This window comes from Molossus molossus, unplaced genomic scaffold (genome assembly GCF_014108415.1).
Source record: "Molossus molossus isolate mMolMol1 unplaced genomic scaffold, mMolMol1.p scaffold_m16_p_20, whole genome shotgun sequence".
NCBI classification, from domain to species: Eukaryota; Metazoa; Chordata; class Mammalia; order Chiroptera; family Molossidae; genus Molossus; species Molossus molossus.
This window is the reverse complement of record NW_023425356.1, coordinates 26,229,014-26,247,944: the sequence shown is the minus strand read 5'-3', so window position 1 is coordinate 26,247,944 and position 18,931 is coordinate 26,229,014.

Here is an 18,931-nt window from a genome sequence, read left to right as displayed (position 1 = left end):
AAAAAAGTAGATCAGTTGGTGCCCAAGGACCTGGGGGAGTGATAGGGAATCTTTTGAGGGTGATAAAAATATCCATATTCTTTTTTTTAATCCTTACCCAAGGACACTTTTACATTCATCTTCAGATAGAGCGAGAGGGGGAGAGAGAGAGAAACATTGATGTGAGAGGGACATATCAAGTGGCTGCCACCCACACCACCCCAACTGGGGCCGTGGACAAACTGCAACCAAGGTATGTGCCCTTAGCAGGAACCAAACCCAGGTCTCTCTGAACCGCGGGTCGACACTCTAACTGCTGAGCCAAACTGGCCAGGGCTCCATATTCTTGATGTAGTGATGGTTTTACTGGTATATACATATATCAAAATTAATCAAATTGTAAACGAAATGAGTGCAATTTATTGTATATCAACTGTACCTCAGGAAAGCTGTTAAATCAAGAACTTTCCTTATATTTTAAAGTTACCTTGAAAATGCTGGTAGAAAATGGAAATGGTAATCCAGAAAATGAGTATCCTAAATCCCTGAGCTCTGTGCCAGTTGCAATTTACTATTCATATGGTAAAACATATGAATTAGAAAACAGTCTCGCCAGGAATGCCTTAGTGCCCATGTGCAGAGAAAGAGCCCACGTAAGAGAACCACTAGAAGAAGTAAGCAATTTACACAGAGTAACACAAGCTTGCATGTAAGTCCTGGACCCATGCACTGCATTTATAAAACTATTTGAGCCAGACAAATAGCTCACTGGACCAGCAGAATAGGGAAACAAAGAAGGTACTTATCCACATTGTATGATCTGAAATGCACCAAGTCCCCCAAATACCTTCCTCACCATATGGCCTCTAAGGCCTAAATGTTTCCGATGGGTTAGAAGCTGATGTTTAAAGCTTCTCTCAAAAAGCCATTGTTAAGATATACTGTATCTGTTGGAAAAAATCCATGAAGTGGACCCGCTCAGTTAAAACCCGTGTTGTTTAAAGGGTCAACTGTACTTGTGTTGCCTGGGAACGTGGATCTCTTTAAGCCTTTCCTATGACCTTTATTTCATCAAGTATGCCTGATGTCATATCATGAGTTTTAAAAAGTCAGGAATTAAGTATTCTTTGGGAAATTGGCAGAAAAGGTAGCAGCAAATTTTCAGCCCAGATGTTTTAAAGAATGTTAAGAATCAAAATTGGGGAATCTCTAGTCCACTTTAAAAATTTTTTCACCTGAGGATATGTTTTTATTGATTTTTAGAGAGAAGAAAGGTGAGAGAGAGAGAGAGATGAACATTGATGAGAGAAACATCGATGCGTTGATTCCTGTACATTCCCTGGATTGAACCTGAAACCTAGGGATGTGCCCTGACTAAAAATTTGAACCCATAATCTTTTGGTATATGGGGAAACCACTCCAACCAACTGAGCCACCTGGCCAGCGCTGTGGTTCATTTTTGTACTTTGTTGTATGACACAGTGTGTTAGGTCTGGCCGGTGTGGCTCAGTGGGTTGAGCATCATCCCATGGACTGAGAGGTCCTGGTTTAATTCCTGGTCAGGACACATGCCCGGGTTGAGGGCTCCATCCCCAGTGGAGGGCGTGCAGGAGGCTGCTGATCAATGTCTCTCATATTGATGTTTCTCTCTCTCTCCCCCTCCCTCCCTTCCTCTCTCTAAAAAAATCAATGAAAACATACATTTTTTTAAAAAAGATAAAATAAAATATGTTAGGAATCTAGAGAACTGCATCTATAGTTTTTATTTATGAGAACTCCAGTGGGAACTCAATAAACATATTGCAAATTGCTGTACTATTTCCTTTCCATCCTAAAGCAAGATGATCAGTGTATTCTGTGACACTGGAACAAAAGTAGCCTGTTGGGGCAAGAGCAAGGTAGTTTCTGCAAAATAATCTTACTAATTTATTCATTATTCTTTAAATCAGTTATGAGGCAAGTACATGAGAGAAACCCATGATTCATCTAACATAAATTATCCATAATGTCCCTGGTAATTAGAATGAAAACTACTCTAATTCCAAAAATATATTTTAAAGCTTTAATGCTAAATATTATTCAAGATGGAACTACCTCGGCACTATTGGCATTTTGGCTTGGCAAAGGAAAAGTAAAGAAACACTTCTCAGGCTAGAGAAGTTTTTGACGGAGGACTTGTTGAACCCCTGTGCTTGAGCTGATCTCATTTGACATCATTTTTTTTTTAATCTTCACACGAGGATATTTTTTTCTACTTATCTTCAGACAGGGTGGGAGGGAGAGAGTGGGAGAGAGAGAGAAACATCGACATGAGAAGGACACATTGACTGGTTGCCTCCCGCACGGCCCCGACCAGGGCCAGGGACCAACCACAACCGAGTTACATACCCTTGGCCGAATCGAACCCGTGACTCATTGGTCTGTGGGCCAATGCTCTACCACTGAGCCAAACCGGCCAGGGCTCATTTGACATCTTTATTCTACAGAACAATGGATGGTACATAGTTAAGCCTTTAAGTCTGAGAATGCTATAAAACTTTGTATCACGAAGCTAAGAATCAGTCAAGAACATCTCACATGTTCTTGGCAGAGTGTAGGTGAGTCGGTGATAGTCTGAGAAAAGTTTCCAGAAACAATTGAGAGTTGTTCTCTAAAAACTTATTCCATGTATTGCTTTGATTTCTAAAAGAACTAAACAAAATATTAATCATCTGCAAAAGGGGAACTAGAAATGAAATATAGTACTCTCAGAGACGATAGCCCCTGGAGTAGTGAAGGAAGTTCTGGTTGCTGACCCTCAATAATGAGAAAATGAAATAAGGACAAGAAAAATGAGCAGGGAGATAAACAGACAAACCAAAAAGATTGGAAAGATTAAGGAAGAAAAACATATGACTGAAAGCTATCAAATCATGAAGGGCATAGATAAGGTGAACATAGAGTCATTTAACATTTATGGCTTACAGGTAACCTGTAAGGAAGACAGACTAAATATTATTAATTCCAGTGTACAAATCAGGAAACTAGTGTTTAGAGAAGTTAAGTGAACAGGGTTATACAATCCTCAAGTAGCACAGCCATGTCTTCTGCCTCAGTGTGCTTTCTACTCTGTGATTTAGTGCAACTGATAAACCTGTTACCCCAATAAAGTAATACTTGAAGGAAGTGTAGGTAGACAGAATAAAAAAGGTAAGAAAATTATGAAAAACTGAGCCTTAAATGCTTCCTTGCAATAACCAAGATATGCTAACTGAATAAGGTAGAAATAAATAGGACAAAAGGGAAGACTAGTATAGAAAAACTCGAGTTGAATACCGAGGGATAAAGGGAAGGAATAGATAGAAAAGGGTCAAAGAAGAAAAATTTTACATAAAGTGATCATCCACATGCAGAAGATATACCTGACCCCTTAGGAAACTACACACCAATTGTAGCACTTAAAATCAGTCTAGATTTTCATTTTGCAAAAGTTTTCAGAGACGACAGTATTTTCTTTGAAATATTAGGAAAATATGACTCTTTGTAAATGCATACTTTTTGGAAACATTCCAAAGTTATTTGTAACAAGTTACTTTTGGAACAAATTCAGTGAATCATGTGAGCAATAAAGTAATACCATCTGGGAGTATATGGTTCTGAGACTTGTGTTCTGTGTGCCTACAAAGTTGGCTGGAAAGGAAGCAGACCAGAGCTAGGCTTCTCTTCAAGACCTCCTGATTGGAACTGCGATCCCATCCCTCCACATCATCTCCCCCTCACAGCAATCCAATTGCTGTCGAGGGTTTTCTGGGAGAGAGTGGGTGTTTCATGATTCTCTTCGTTGGAGTGAATAATTGAAAGTGGAGAGTGATATGTTAGTGCTTCTTTGAAGGATGTAATTAGGTAATATCATGCAAGAAGGAAACTGTCATAAAGCTTATAAAATGCAAATGAGAAGGGACGGCAGCACTGCTCATCTGCATCATCTCATTTGCAGAATTTAAGATGAAACAATAGAGATGAACCGAGAAGTTACATATATTCATCAGAATTGCTGGAGAGTCCTGACTTCTGGCCATCAATCAAAGCGGAGCATTCACTGCTAAAAGTTTGTCTTCACTGTACTTGGGTTTGAAACCGAAAGGAAGAGTGATAAAAAGTAGTGTGCTGAATGAATTAGACATAATTTTATTATTATATCATTGTTCTCAAACTTTTCTAACTATGAGCTGTTTGGGAACATTTGAGCATATGGTCAATACACACCTGAATTCTCTTGGTCACAAGGATGTAAAAAAAAAAAAAAAAAATACCTCTATTGCCTCTTCTTTTTTTCCTGTTTATTGAATTTATTGGGGTAACAGTGGTTAATAAAATTACATAAAATTTAGATGTACAATTCTACAATACATCATCTGTATATTGTACTCTGTGTTCACCATCCCAAGGCAAGTCTCCTTCTATCACCATTTATCTCCCCAATACCTTCCCCAAGCCTCCCTTTTCCCCTGGATAATTACCATATTATTTTCTGTGTCTACAGGGTTGTTTTCTTTTTCTTAATTCCTTTACATTTTTCACCTAGTACCACATCCCCCTTCCCCTCTGACAGCTGTCAGTCTGTTCTCTGTATCTATGAGTCTATTTCTATTTTGTTTATTGCTTTATTTTGTTTCTTAGAGTCCACAAATAAGTAAAATCATATGGTACATATATTGAAAGTGGAGAGTGATATGTTAGTGCTTGTCTTTCTCTGACTGGCTTATTTCACTTAGCATTATACTCTCCAGGTCCTCCATCCATGATGTTGCAAAAAGTAAGATTTTTTTTTTTTTTGTCAAGTAGTAATTCATTGTGTAAATGTACCATAGCTTTCTTATCCACCCATCTACTGATAGACACTTGGGCTACTTCCAAATCTTGACTACAATGAACATGAGGATGCATATATTCTCTTGAATTAATGTTTCGGGTTTCTTCAGATATATTCCCAAACGTGGGATTGCTGGGTCATAAAACAGTTCTATTTTTAACTTTTTTGAGGTGACACCATACTGCTTTCCACAGTGGCTGCGCCAATCTGCATTCCCACCAACAGGGCACAAGGGTTCCCTTTTCTCCACATCCTTCTCAACACTTGTTGCTTGTTGATGATAGCCATTCTGACAGGTGTGAGGTGATATCTCACTGAGGTTTTAATTTTCATTTTTCTGATGATTAGTGACACTGAGCATCTTTTCATATGTCTACTGGCCATTTGTATGTCCTCTTTGGAGAAGTTTCTATTCAGGTCCTTTGCCCATTTTTTAATTGTATTTTTCTTTTTTGCTGTTGAGTTTTATAAGTTCTTTATAAATTTTGGATATTAATCCTTTATCAGATGTATCATTGGCAAATATGTTCTCCCATTCAGTGCATTGTCTTTTCAATTTGTTGATGGTTTCCTTTGCTGTGCAAAAACTTTTTAGTGTGATGTAGTCCTATTTATTTTTTTTCTTTTGCTTTTCTTGCCTGAGGCAATATATCAGGGAAAAAATTGCTATGAAAAGTGTCTGAGATTTTACTGCCTATATTTTCTTCTAGGATTTTTATGGTTTTGAATCTAATGTTTAAGTCTTTAATCATTTTAAGTTTATTCTTGTGTGTGGTGTAAGAATGATGTCTCATTTCATTTTTTTGCATGTTATCTGTTCAATTTTCCCAACACCATTTATTGAATAGATTATTTTTACCCCATTGTATATTTTTGCCTTCTTTGTCGAATATTAATTAATTATAAAGGTGTGGGTTTTTTTCTGGACTCTTTATTCTGTTCCATTGAGCTATATGTCTGTTTTTATGCCAGTACCATACTGTCTTGATTACTATGGCCTTGTAGTACAGTTTGATATCAAGTAGCATAATTCCTCCAACTTTGTTATTCTTTCTCAAGATTGCTGTAGGTATTCAGGGTCTATTGTGGTTCTACATAAATTTTTGGAATATTTGTTCTAGTTCTGTGAAATATGTCATTGGTATCTTGATAGGAATTGTGTTGAAGCTATAGATTGCTTTGGGTAGTATGGACATTTAATGATGTTAATTATTCCTATCCATGAACACAGTACATGCTTTGTTATTTGTATATTTTTCAATTTCTTTCTCCAGTGTCATTCTAATTTTCTGAGTACAGGTCTTTTACATCCTTGGTTAAATTTATTCCTAGTTTTGTTTTTGTTTTTTTTTAAAAAAAAGCAATTGTGAATGAGATTGTTTTCTTAGTTTCCCTTTCTGATATTTCATTATTGGTGTATAAAAATGCAACTGATTTCTGGATATTTACTTTACATCCTGCTACTTTAATGAATGTATTGATCAGTTCTACTAGTTTTGGGTGGAAGCCTTAGGGTTCTCTATATACAGTATCATGTCATCTGCATATAATGACAGTTTTATTTCTTCCTTTCCAATATGGATGCCTTTTATTTCTTCTTCTTGTCTGATTGCTGTGGCTAAGACTTCCAGTACTATGTTGAATAAGATGGGTGAAAGCAGACATCCCTGTCTGGAACTCAATATTAAGGCAAATGCTTGTAGTGTTTGCCCATTGGTTGTGGGATTGTCATATACGGCCTTTATCATGTTAAGGTATTCTCCCTCTATTCCCACTTCTCCAAAGAGGACATACACATGTCAAGTAGACATCTGAAAAGATACTCAACATCACTAATCAGAGAAATGCAAATTAAAACTACAATGAAATACCCAGCCAGTTTGGCTCAGTGGTTGAGCATCGACCCATGCACCAAGAGGTCACCGGTTTGATTCCTAGTCAGGTTGTGGGCCAAATCCCCACTGGGGGGTATGCAGGAGGCAGCCAATCGATGTTCTGTCTCATGAATGTTTCTATCTCTCTCCTTCTTCCTCTAAAATCAGTAAAGAAACAAAAATTAAAATAAATAAAACCACAATGAGATATCACCTCATACCTGTTAGATGTCTATCATTAATAAATCAACAAACAGCAAGTGTTGGTGAGGTTTCAGAGAAAAGGGAACCCTTGTGCACTGTTGGTGGGAATGCAGATTGATGCAGCAACTGTGGAAAACAGTATGAAGTTTCCCATCAAAATTAAAAATGGAACCGCCTTATGACTCAGTGATTTTACTTCTCAGTATATATCTGAAGAAACCCAAAATACTAATTGGAAAGAATATGTGCACCCCCAAGGCTCACTGAAGCATTATTTACAATAGCCAAGATTTGGAAGCTGCCCAAGTACCCATCAGTAGATGAGTGGATAAAAAACCTGTGGTACATTTACACAGTGAAATACAGCTTGGCTGTAAAAAAAAGGAAATCTTACCTTTTGGGATAGCATGTATGGACCTGGAGAGCATTATGCTAAGTGAAATAAGCTAGTCAGAGAAAGATAAGTACCATAACTATCATATGATTTCACTTATATGTGAAATTTAATGAACAAAATAAACTAACAAAATAAAACAGACTGATAGATACAGAGAACAGTTTGACAGCTGTTAGAAGGGAGGGGTGTTGTGGGACTGAGTGCAAAAGGTGAAGGGATTAAACAGAAACAAAGGAAAACTCATAGACACAACCAACACCATGGTAATTACCAAGAGGAAAGGAGGTTGAGGGGAGGTAGACGAGGGCAAAGTGTGGAGATACAGTGACAGAAGGAAACTTGACTTGAGGTGGTGAACACACAGTACAATATACAGATGATGTGTTATAAAATTGTACACCTGAAGCCTATATAATTTTGTTAACCAATGTTATCATAATTAATTCAATAACAATTTAAGAAATTAGAGAAATCAAAATGAACTCATACTTTTGAAAAATAATATATAAATATATGTGAATTTGAGTTAACTGCATACTGTTTTCTCTATTGGCTATACCAGCCTGCATTCCCACTAGCATTGTGCTAGGGCTCCCTTTTCTCCACATCCTCACCAGAACTTGTTTGTTGATTTGTTGATAGTAGCCATTCTGGCAGGTGTGAGGTGATACCTCTATGTATTTTAACTTTGCATCTCTTTGATATTGGTGACATTAAGTATTTTTTTCATATGTCTCTTAGCCATCTGTATGTCCTCTTTGGAGAGTGTCTATTCAGGTCCTTTATTTAATTATTAATTGGATTGTCTTCCTCTTGTTGAGTTGTGTAAGTATTTATGTATTTCAAAAATTAATGCCTTATCAGATGTGTCATTGGCGAACACAGTGAGTTTCCTTTTCATTTTGAAGCTGTGCAGAAATTTTTTAGTTTGATGTAGTCCCATTTACTTTTTCCTTTGTTTCTCTTGCCCTAAGAGATGTATCAGCAAAAATTCTTTCATGGGAGATATCTGATTTTACTGCCCATGTTTTCATCTACGATTTTTATGGTTTTGACTTACATTTAATTATTTTATCCAGTTTGAGTTTATTTTTGTGTATGGTGTAAGGTGGTGATCTAGTTTCACTGTTTTTCCATGTATCTGTCCAATTTTCCCAAAACAATTTATTGAAGAGACTGATTTTACTCCATTGTATGCTCCAACCTCCTTTGTCAAATATTAATTGACCATAATGGCATGGGTTAATTTCTGGGGTCTCTGTTCTGTTGATCTATATGCCTGTCCTTCTACTGGTACCAGGCTGTTTTGATTACAATAGTTTTGTAGTATAATTTGATATCCAGTATTGTGATCCCTCCAACTTTGTTCTTTGTTCTCAAGATTGCTGTGGCTATCCAGGGTCTTTTTTGGTTCCATATAAATTTTTGGAGTATTTGTTCTAGATCTGTGAAATATGTCAGTGGTATTTTAATATAGATTATATTGAATCTCTAGATTGCTTTGGGTGGTATGGACATTTTAATGATGTTAATTCTTCAAATCAGTGAACAGAGTATTTGCTTCCATTTGTTTGTTTCTTTCTCCATTTTGTGTTTCAATATTCTATAGTTTTCTGAGTACAGATCTTTTACCTACTTGTTTAAGTTTATTCCTAGGTACCTTATTTTATTTGTTGCAATGGTAAACTTTTTTTTTTTTTTTTTTTTTTTTTTTTTTAGTTTCTCTGAGTGTTCATTATTTGTGTATAAAAATGCCATCGGCCCGGCTGGTGTGGCCCAGTGATTGAGTGTCGACCCATGCATCAAGAGGTCACCAGTTCAATTCCCAGACAGGGCACATGCCAAGGTTGTGGGCCTGATCCCCAGTGGGGGGCATGCAGGAGGCAGTCAACTAATGTTCTCTCTTATCAATGTTTCTATCTCTCACTCCTTCTCTCTTCCTCTCTCTAAAATCGATAAAGAAAAAAAGGTTTTTAAATGTCTTTTCTGGATGTTAATTTTGTATCCTGCTACTTTGCCAAATTCATTTATTAAGTCTAGTAATTTTTTGGTGGAGTCTTTAGGATTTTCTATGTACAGTATCATGTCGTCTATGAATAATGACAGTTTCACTTCCTCTTTTCCAAATTGGATGCCTTTTATTTTTTCTTCTGTGTGATCAGTGTGGCTAGGATTTCCAGTACTCTGTTGAGTGGTGAAAGCAGACATTCCTGTTTTGTTTCTGATCTTAAGGAAAATGCGTTTAGTTTTTACCCATTGAGTATTTCATATATGGCATTTATTAGGTTGCAGTAAGTTCCCTCTATTCCCACTTTGCTAATAGTTTTTATCAAAAAGCGTTGCTGGATTTTGTCAAATGCTTTTTCTGTATCTACTGATATGATCATGTGAATTTTTAGCCTTCGCATGATCACATGATCACATGTTTATGTGATATATTACATTTATTGATTTGTGAATATTGTACCAGCCTTGTATCCCTAAAATAAATCCCACTTGGTCATGGTGTATCTTTTTAATGTATTGTTAGATCCAATTTGCTAATATTTTGTTGAGGATTTTGGCACCTATGTTCATCAGGGATATTGGTCTATAATTTTCTTTCTGTGTAGTGTCTTTATCTAGTTTAGAAATTAGGATAATGCTGGCTTGTACAAAGAGCTTGGAAGTCACCTCTTCCCTTGAATTTTTTTGAACAGTTTGAGGAAGATAAGTGCTAGTTCTTTGTTTTTGTTTTGTTTTTGGTACATGCCCCTAGCAGGAACCGAACCCAGGACCCGCTGGTCTGCAGGCCAATGCTCTAGCCACTGAGCCAAACCGGCCAGGGCAAGTGTTATTGAATACTTGATAGAAATCACCTATAAAGTCATAGGTCCAGGACTTTTGTTTACTGCTACTGTGTTAATTTCATTAGTCATTACAGCCTATTCAGGTTTTCTGATTCTTACTGAATGAGTTTTGGAAGATTGTATGTTTCCAGGAATTTGTCCATTTAGCCCAGTGTCCATTTTGCTGGGATGTAGTTGTTCATAGCACTTTCTTACAATCCTTTGTATTTTTGTGGTATCTGTTGTTCCTTCTCTTTCAGTATTGATTTTATTTTATTTGTGTCCTGTTTTTTATAAGTTTGGCTAAAGGTTCGTCAATCATGTTTATCTTTCCAAAGAACAAGCTCTTGGTTTCATTGATCTTTTGTATTGATTTTTTAAGTTTCTATGCCATTTATTTCTGCTCTGATCTTTATTATTTAATTCCTTCTACTTACTCTGGGATTCTCATGTTGTTCTATAATTTTGTTGTAGGGATAGATCGTTTGAGCTTTTTCTTGTTTCTTGACAATGCTAAGCCTGTAATGCTATGAACTTCCCTTTCAAGACTGCTTTTGCTGTGTCCCATTGATTTTGGGTTGTTGTGTGTTCGTTTTCATTTGTTTCCAGGAAGTTTATTTCTTCCTTTATCTCGCTGCTAACCCATTGTTTAATCATATGCTGTTTAGCCTCCATACGTTTGAATGATTTTTAGTGTTTTTATTGTAGTTGATTTCTAGTTTTATGCCATTGTGATCTGAGAAGATGCTTCATATAACTTTGATCTTCTTAAACTTGTAAAGACTTATTTTGTATCCTAACATGTGGTTTATCTTTGAGAATATTCCATGTGCACTTGAGAAGAATGTATATTCTGAAGCTTTGGGATAAAATGTTCTGTAACTATCAATTCGATCTAGTGTGTCATTTAAGTTTGCTGTTTACTTGTTGATTTTTTTTTGTCTGTCTAAAAGATCTATCCAGTGATGTCTGTGGGGTGTTAAAATCCCCTACTATGACTGTATTGCTGTCAATCTCTCACTTAAAGTCCTCCAGGGGTTTTTAAAATATATTTGGGTGTACCTATATTGGGTGCAAACGTTTACCCGGGTTGTATCCTCTTGTTGGATCTATCCTTTCAGTATTATGTAAGTGACCTTCTCTGTCTCATTATGACCTTTGTTTTGAAGTCTGTATTGTCTGATATAAGTATTGCTACCTTGGTTTTTTTCTTTCCATTTGCATGGAATATGTTTTTCATACTTTCACTTTCAGCAGTGTATCTCTTTTGTTCAAAAGTGGGTCTCTTGTAAACAGCATATAAATGGGTCATGTTTTCTTATCCATTGGGCTATTCTATGTCTTTTGATTGGAGCATTTAGTCCATTTACATACATTTAAGGTTATTATTGACAGGTACTTACTATTGCCATTTTTTTTTTCTTTATACCTCCCTATGTTGCCCCCTCTCTATTTCCTCTTCTTCTTCAAGCAGTCCCATTAGCATTTCTTACAATGCTGCGTGGTACAGAAGTTTTTTTTAACTTCTTTTGTCTAGGAAAGTCTATATTTTGCCTTCTATTTTAAATGATAGCCTTGTTGGATAGATCAGTCTTAGTTGCAGGTTCTTGCTTTTCATTACTTGAATACTTCATATTAATCCTTTCTGGCCTGAAGTGTTTCTTTTGAGAGACCAACTGACAGCCTTATGGGAACTCCCATGTAGGTAACTGATTGTTTCTCTCTTGCTGCCTTTAATAGTCCCTCCTTGTGTTTAATCTTGGCCATTTTAATTGTCATGTGACTTGATGTAGGTCTCTTTGTACTTATCTTGTTTGGGACTCTTTGAATTTGCATGACTTTTTCCTTCACCAGGCTAGAGGAGTTTTCTACCAGTATTTCTTCCTACAGGTTCTCTTTATCTTGCTCACTGTCTTCTACCACCAGTACCCCTATGATGTAGATGTTGTTCCCATATCATATTGTCCCAAAGTTCCCTTAAACTGTCCTCATGCTTTTTCCTTTTGTTGCTCTGAGCGATTTTCTTCTAGTTTGTTTTCTAATTTGTTGATTATATCAATGCTTCTTCTAACCTACTGTTAATTCCTTCCAGGTATTTTTTATTTCAGCTATGGCATTGTACATTTCTGGATGGTTGTTTTTCATGGTTGTTTTCTATGTTGTTTTGCATGTTGTTGAGCATTTTAAAAACCATTACCTTATACTCTGTTTCTGATAAGTTGCTTGCCTCCATTTCATTTAGCTCTTTTTCTGGAAATTCCTCCTGTTCTTTCATTTGGGACCCATTTCTTTATTTCCCCATTTTTGCTATTTCTTTGTTTCTGTGTACTGGATAAGCCTGCTATGCCTCCTCATCTTGGTGGGGTGCCCCTCTCATGGGATCCAGTGGTATAGCCTCCTTGATCTTCTGAGCTGGGTATTCTAGGAATGTCCCTTATATGGGTTATTTGGACCCTCCTCTTGAATTTTGGTCTTGATTTCTGTTGTCCAATTCATGGATAGGCTTAGCCCTCAGGTTTGTATACTTGAGTCTCGACCCCAAACAAATCATGCCAACTCTTATACAGGTGCTGATAGAAAAAAGGACCAAACCAGACCTAACTGAAAACAACACACCAACAATAACTAAAACAACAACCACAACAAAAAAGACTAAAAAGAGAGAAAAACAAAGATACTAAAAGACACTAGAACAAAAGAGAAAAGGAGAATATGAAGGAAAAGTAGAATAAGCATAATAAAAAAGAAAAATGAAATAATAATTTTATGAAGTAACAATAATGAATAAAGGAAAGAGGTCGCAGAAGAAATCAAACTTGCTGGTATCTTGCTTTTCAATTTCAAGTCTTCAGAACTGTGAAAAAACAAATTTCTTTTTGTTAAACCATCCAGTCTGTGTTCTTTTGTTATGATAGCTCTAGCAAACCAATGTACTGGTTAAAAAGATTACGTGAAAAAATGTGCAACAATAATGATATAAGATAAACTCCTGGAGATTACGTTGTCATAGAAGAATATCTTGTCACAGAGACCAAGGCAAAATTGTTTCAGGAGGTAGGAAGCAGTCAACAGTGTTGAACTCTGCAGAGAGAGCAAGATGAGAACTGAAAAATCTTCTCTGGATTTAGTGACTTGGAGGTTATTGGTAATCTTAACACAGATGCCTGGTAGAGCGATAGTGCAGAACATCAGAACAGTGTGGGTTAAAGAGCAGGAGGTGAAGAGATGAAAACAGCAATTATGGACAACTCTTTTGAGGTTTGGCTGTGATGGGAGGGAATAAGGAATTAAGGCAATTTTTTTTTTTTAACATTTTATTTATTTTTTATCCTCACCCGAGGACATTTTTCAATATTTTGTTCAGATAGAGTGAGAGGGAGCGAGAGAGAGAAACATCAACGTGAAAGGGACACATTGAGTGGTTGCCACCCACATGACCCAACCAGGGCCAGGGACAAACTGCAACCGAGGTACAAGCCCTTAAGTGGAAACCGAACCCGGGTCTCTCCAGACCACAGGCCAATGCTCTAACCGCTGAGCCAAACCGGCCAGGGCAAGGCAATTCTTCTTAATGGGAGAGACTTGATCTTATTTATAAGTCAATGGAAATGTTCTAATTTAAAGGAAGAAATTGACTACATAAGAGGAGTAATTGGTAGAATAATATTCGAGAAGGCTAGAGGAGATAGAGCAAACAGGGATGGGGGATGACCTTTTTGCTAACATAAAGAAGGAAAGTACAGTGATACCTCGGTTCTCGAACATAATTCGTTCCAGGAGGACGGTCGAGAACCGAATTGTTCGAGAACCGAAGCAATGAAACCAATAGGAAAGCGTGACTCCACAAAGCGTGACTCTCTCTCTGCACTCACACTGATGACGCAAGCAAGGCGCGCTGGGCCGAATGAACGCCATTCGGCTCAACTCGGCTCATCTCGGAAGTTCAAGTTCCAAATATTTGTTCGGATTCCGAGACAAAAGTTTCTCGAATCTCCTGGTCGAATACCGATTTGGTTGAAAACCGAGGCGTTCGAGAACCGAGGTATCACTGTATAGAGGAATGTTGCTCATTTTCTGGCTGATGGAGGTCCAAGGTTTTAAGGCAATCTTTGCTTCCTAAAATGAAACCTCAGTTCAACTTTGCCTGATAACATTTCCTCTTGTATTCTGGTTGCTTGTCTATTTCCAGTGTGGTTGTGAGTTTTCACCTTAATGCCACCGAGTATTTCATTGAGAAGTTTCAAAAGGCAGTTGCTAGTCAAACACCATAAAAATGACAAGTCTCTTTCTGTTTTCTCAACTTTTATATTTGAGTACTTAAGCCATCTGGAGTTTATTTATGATATATGCAGGAAGTCTAACACTTTCTCCAAATTACTAGCCAGTTATTCTCATACATTTCAATATTTGAGTACCTTCTAATTGTTTTGTGTGATATAAAAAAATAATTGAGAAATCACCTTTCTCAAAGACCTTAGTATTTAGGCAAGGGTTAATATGCCAATGAGTATAATAGGAGGTGTAACAAATTAAGTGCCAGAAACCCAATTATCATTAGTACTTCAAGCACAGAGAGATTACATTTTTCTGGATTCTTAAAGAAAATTTGATATGAGACAAGAGGGTGTGGGAGATAGGGAAGAAGGCAGTCCAGGGAGAGGCACTCACTTGAACAAAGGCCCAAGTGAGAAACTGCAGGATACCTATGAGAAATAAAGTAGATTATGGTAGATGGTAACTAATGCTAGAGTGAGTTTATACTTCAGTTAGCAAACAGGAAAACAAAGAAAACACATTGGTTTGGGATTCAAAGATAGCTGATTCAAGCACTACTTGAATGTAATTAACAGCCTAGTTTAGGTTAATGCAACAAAAAGATTAAACAAGTTATGGGCATGTTATGAAGTAAAAGTTTATGAAACATCAAGAAAATATATAAGATTTTACATATGAAAAAATTTCAATAGACTTTAGTTCCTCACTATCTCAGTAAGCAGGGTTTTTATATTGCTGTTTAGGGCACAAACTTCTCTACAAAAGCTCCTTAGTGAATAAAATCTTGCACTGTCCTCTTGGAACTGCCTTAGATTCCTCAGAAGGGAGGGTCAGATAGCATCAAAGATGCGTGGGGAAAAAGGAGAACAAAGCCCTTGGGATAAATAGAGTAGGTAGCTTCTCTTCTTCCCTCCCAGAAAATGACACACTTTTGATGGGAAGAGTGAAGGGATTATAAAAATAGGAAAGACAGAGATATAGTTGGGCAATTTTTTTTTTTTTTAAATCTTCACCCAAGGACATTTTTCAATATTTTGTTCAGATAGAGTGGGAGGGAGAGAGAGAGAGAAACATCAACGTGAAAGGGACACATCGAGTGGTTGCCACCCACACGACCCAACCAGGGCTGGGGACAAACTGCAACCTCGGTACGTGCCCTTAGCGGGAACTGAACCTGGGTCTCTCCAGACCGCAGGCCGACGCCCTAACCACTGAGCAAAAACAGCCAGGGCTGGGCAGTATTTTTGACTCTGAAGAGCTCAGCAAGGTAGACAAGAAAAGCAGGGGGCTGCCACTGACAGATGACCCCACATTTAAGGGCAAATGTGCTACATGTTTTCTGACTGCCTTCTGTGTTGTTTTGCCCAGCTTAGCAGGAGACAGTAGTTCAGAGCCCAGGGCCGCCATTCAGAGAAAAAGCCTATGTGGCTGAAGCATAGGGGACAGAGTATAAGATGAAAAAAATGCCCCTCTCTCCTTTAAAAAGCAAGCGAGCAAACAAATGAAACACATCTGTGCCCCTGAAAAGGTCAGCTAAGCTCCCTTTGCAAATGAGGTCCCTGCTCTGATGCTTCTCTCAAATGTTCAGAACCTACTACAGCTATCCCTACACACTATGTTCTCATAAGCGAGTGCAGATTTTCAGGGCGATATACAGCTTTTGGACAATCAAAAAAAAAAAAGATTTTTTTTTTGGTTAATGCCCCCCTATTTGAACTCTGGCTGCTGTTGAAGGCACAGCAACTTACCTGTGCACAAGGTTAGGTTTGGCTACATTCTCCTTTTTTGGATGGAGTCCAATTCTGCTTCTAGTTGTAGGAGACAATTAAGGTGCTAGTACAGAGGACAAAGTTCTTAAAATAACCTGTGTCAGGGACTGGTAGAGTAGTAGACAGAAGGGAGTAAAAATGAAAGAAGTTTTACAGAAAAAAAAAAGAAGAAATCATGGATTTAGGGTCTAACAAGTCTTCAACACAGATGCTAAACTGTTGAAGGCTGAACATGCCAGAGACAGAGAGTCAAACAGAATAGGACAACTCAGGTACTAAAGTCTGAGTTCCATGAATCAAGGGCCCAGGGAAAACTTGGGTGTTGAGGGCCTCAGGACAGCAGAAAGCAGGCTGGTTGAGGACGGTCAAGACTGAGACTTCACACGCAAAAGTATGAAAAGCCACAACTTAAACCTAAAACCAAGACACATAATTTTAAAATGTAGAAATAGATGAAAAATGTATAGAATACTACCAAAAAAAAGCAACAGACACAAAGGAAATGAACCAATGGAGACACAGAGCTACCAGAAAACAAAAGATAAAATGGCTATGGGAAATCCCCATACATCGGTAATTACTCTAAATTTAAATGGACTGAATTCACCAATGAAAAAGCACAGAGTAGCACATTAAATAAAAAAACAAAACCCAACATATGCTGCCTTCAGGAGACACATCTAAGTTGCAAAGACAAAGGTAGATTCAAAGTGAAAGGATGGAAAATGATTCTCTAAGCAGATGGCACCCACATAAAAGCAGGGGTAGCCATACTTATATCTGAACAAAATAGATTTCAAGATAACAAAGGTAAAAAGAAACAAAGATGGACATTTTATAATGATTATGTGGACACTACATCGAGAAGACTAACACTTCCCAATATATATGTATCCAATCAGAGAGCCCTGAAATATATAAAGCAATTATTCACAGAGCTAAAGGGAGAAACAGACAAAAAAAATACAATCATAGTAAGGGACCTAAATACCCTATTGATAGCTATAGATAGATCATTCAAACAGAAAATCAATCAATTAATAAATATCAGCCTTAAATGACACATTAGACCAAATGGACATAATTGACATTTACATAGCCTTTCACCCCACTAGATTATACATTCTTCTCCAGAGCACAAGGAACATTGTCAAGGATAGACTATATGCTGGGACACAAAACTGGCCTCAACAAATTTAAGACGGAAATCATACCAAGCATATTCTCCAGCCACAATGCTTTGAAATTAGAAATAAACTAACTGCAAAAAGGAAGTGAAAAATACCACAAATAAGTGGAGATTAAACAACATACTACTAAAAAATTACTGGAAGAAAAAAATAAATGGTGAGATCAAAAGATATAGAGAGACAAATAAGAATGACAATATGACCTAACAAAACTTCTGAGATGCAGTGAAAGCAGTAACAAGAGGTAAGGACAAAAGCAGCCCAAAGTCAAAAGAAGAAAATATTAAAATTAGAGCAGAATTCAGTGAAATAAAGAACAAAAAGATTATACAAAAAAAATTAGTGGTTCTTTGAAAAGATTAATACAAATGACAACACTCTGGCTACATTCACTAAAGAAAAAAGAGAAAAGATTCAAACAAAATCAGAATCAAATGAGATGTGACCTCAGAAATCATAGAAATACAAAAGGTGCATACAAGAATACTAAGAAAATCAATATACAAAAATCTACTGCATTACTATACACTAGCAATGAAACTTCAGAAAAATAAATGAAAAAAAAATCACCAATTCCTTTCGTAGTTGCACCAAAAAGAAAAACAAAATACCTAGGAATAAACTTAATAAAGCATGTAAAGGATCTATCCACTGAAAACCACAAAGCATTATTTTAAAAGATCAAAAAATATACAATGAAATGAAAAGATATTCCATGGTCATGCATTGGAAGAATCAACATAGTTAAAATGGCAATAGTATCCAAAGCAAAATACAAGATTTAATGCAATCCCCATCAAAATCCCAATGTCATTTGAAAAAGAAATAGAACAAAAATTCATCAGATTTGCATGGAAACACAAAAGACCCCGAAGAGCCAAAGCAATCCTGAGAGGAAGAACAAAGGCAGAGGTATCACCCTACCTGATTTTAAATTATACTACAAAGCTACAATCATCAAAACAACATGGTATTGACAGAACAGACACCGATCAATGAACAGAATTGAGGGCCCAGAAATAAAACCACAGGTATACAGGCAAATACTTTTTGATAAAGAAGCCAAAAACATAGAATGGAGAAAGAAAATCTCTTCAATAAGTGATAGTGAGAAAATTGGAAAACCACACACAAAAGACTGAAACTTGACTGCTGTTTGTCCTCATATACAAAAACTAACTCGAAAAGGATCAAAGAACTAAATGTAATACCTGAAACAATAAATTACATAGAAGAAAACACAGATACTAAACTTATGAACCTTGGTTATAAAGATCATTTTATGAATTTGACCCCAAAGGCAAGCAAAGTAAAGGCAAAAATAAATAAATGGGGTTACATCAAACTAAAAATCTTCTGGCTCTGGCTGGTTTGGCTCAGCAGTTAGTGTTGGCCCATGGACCAGAGAGACCTGGGTTCAGTTCCCACTAAGGGCACCTACCTCGGTTGCGGTTTATCCCTGGCCCCTTTGGGGTTGTGTGGGTGGCAACCAGTTGATGTGTCTCTCTCACATCGATGTTTCTCTCTCTTCCTCCCACTCTCCCTCCCACTCTATCTGAAGAT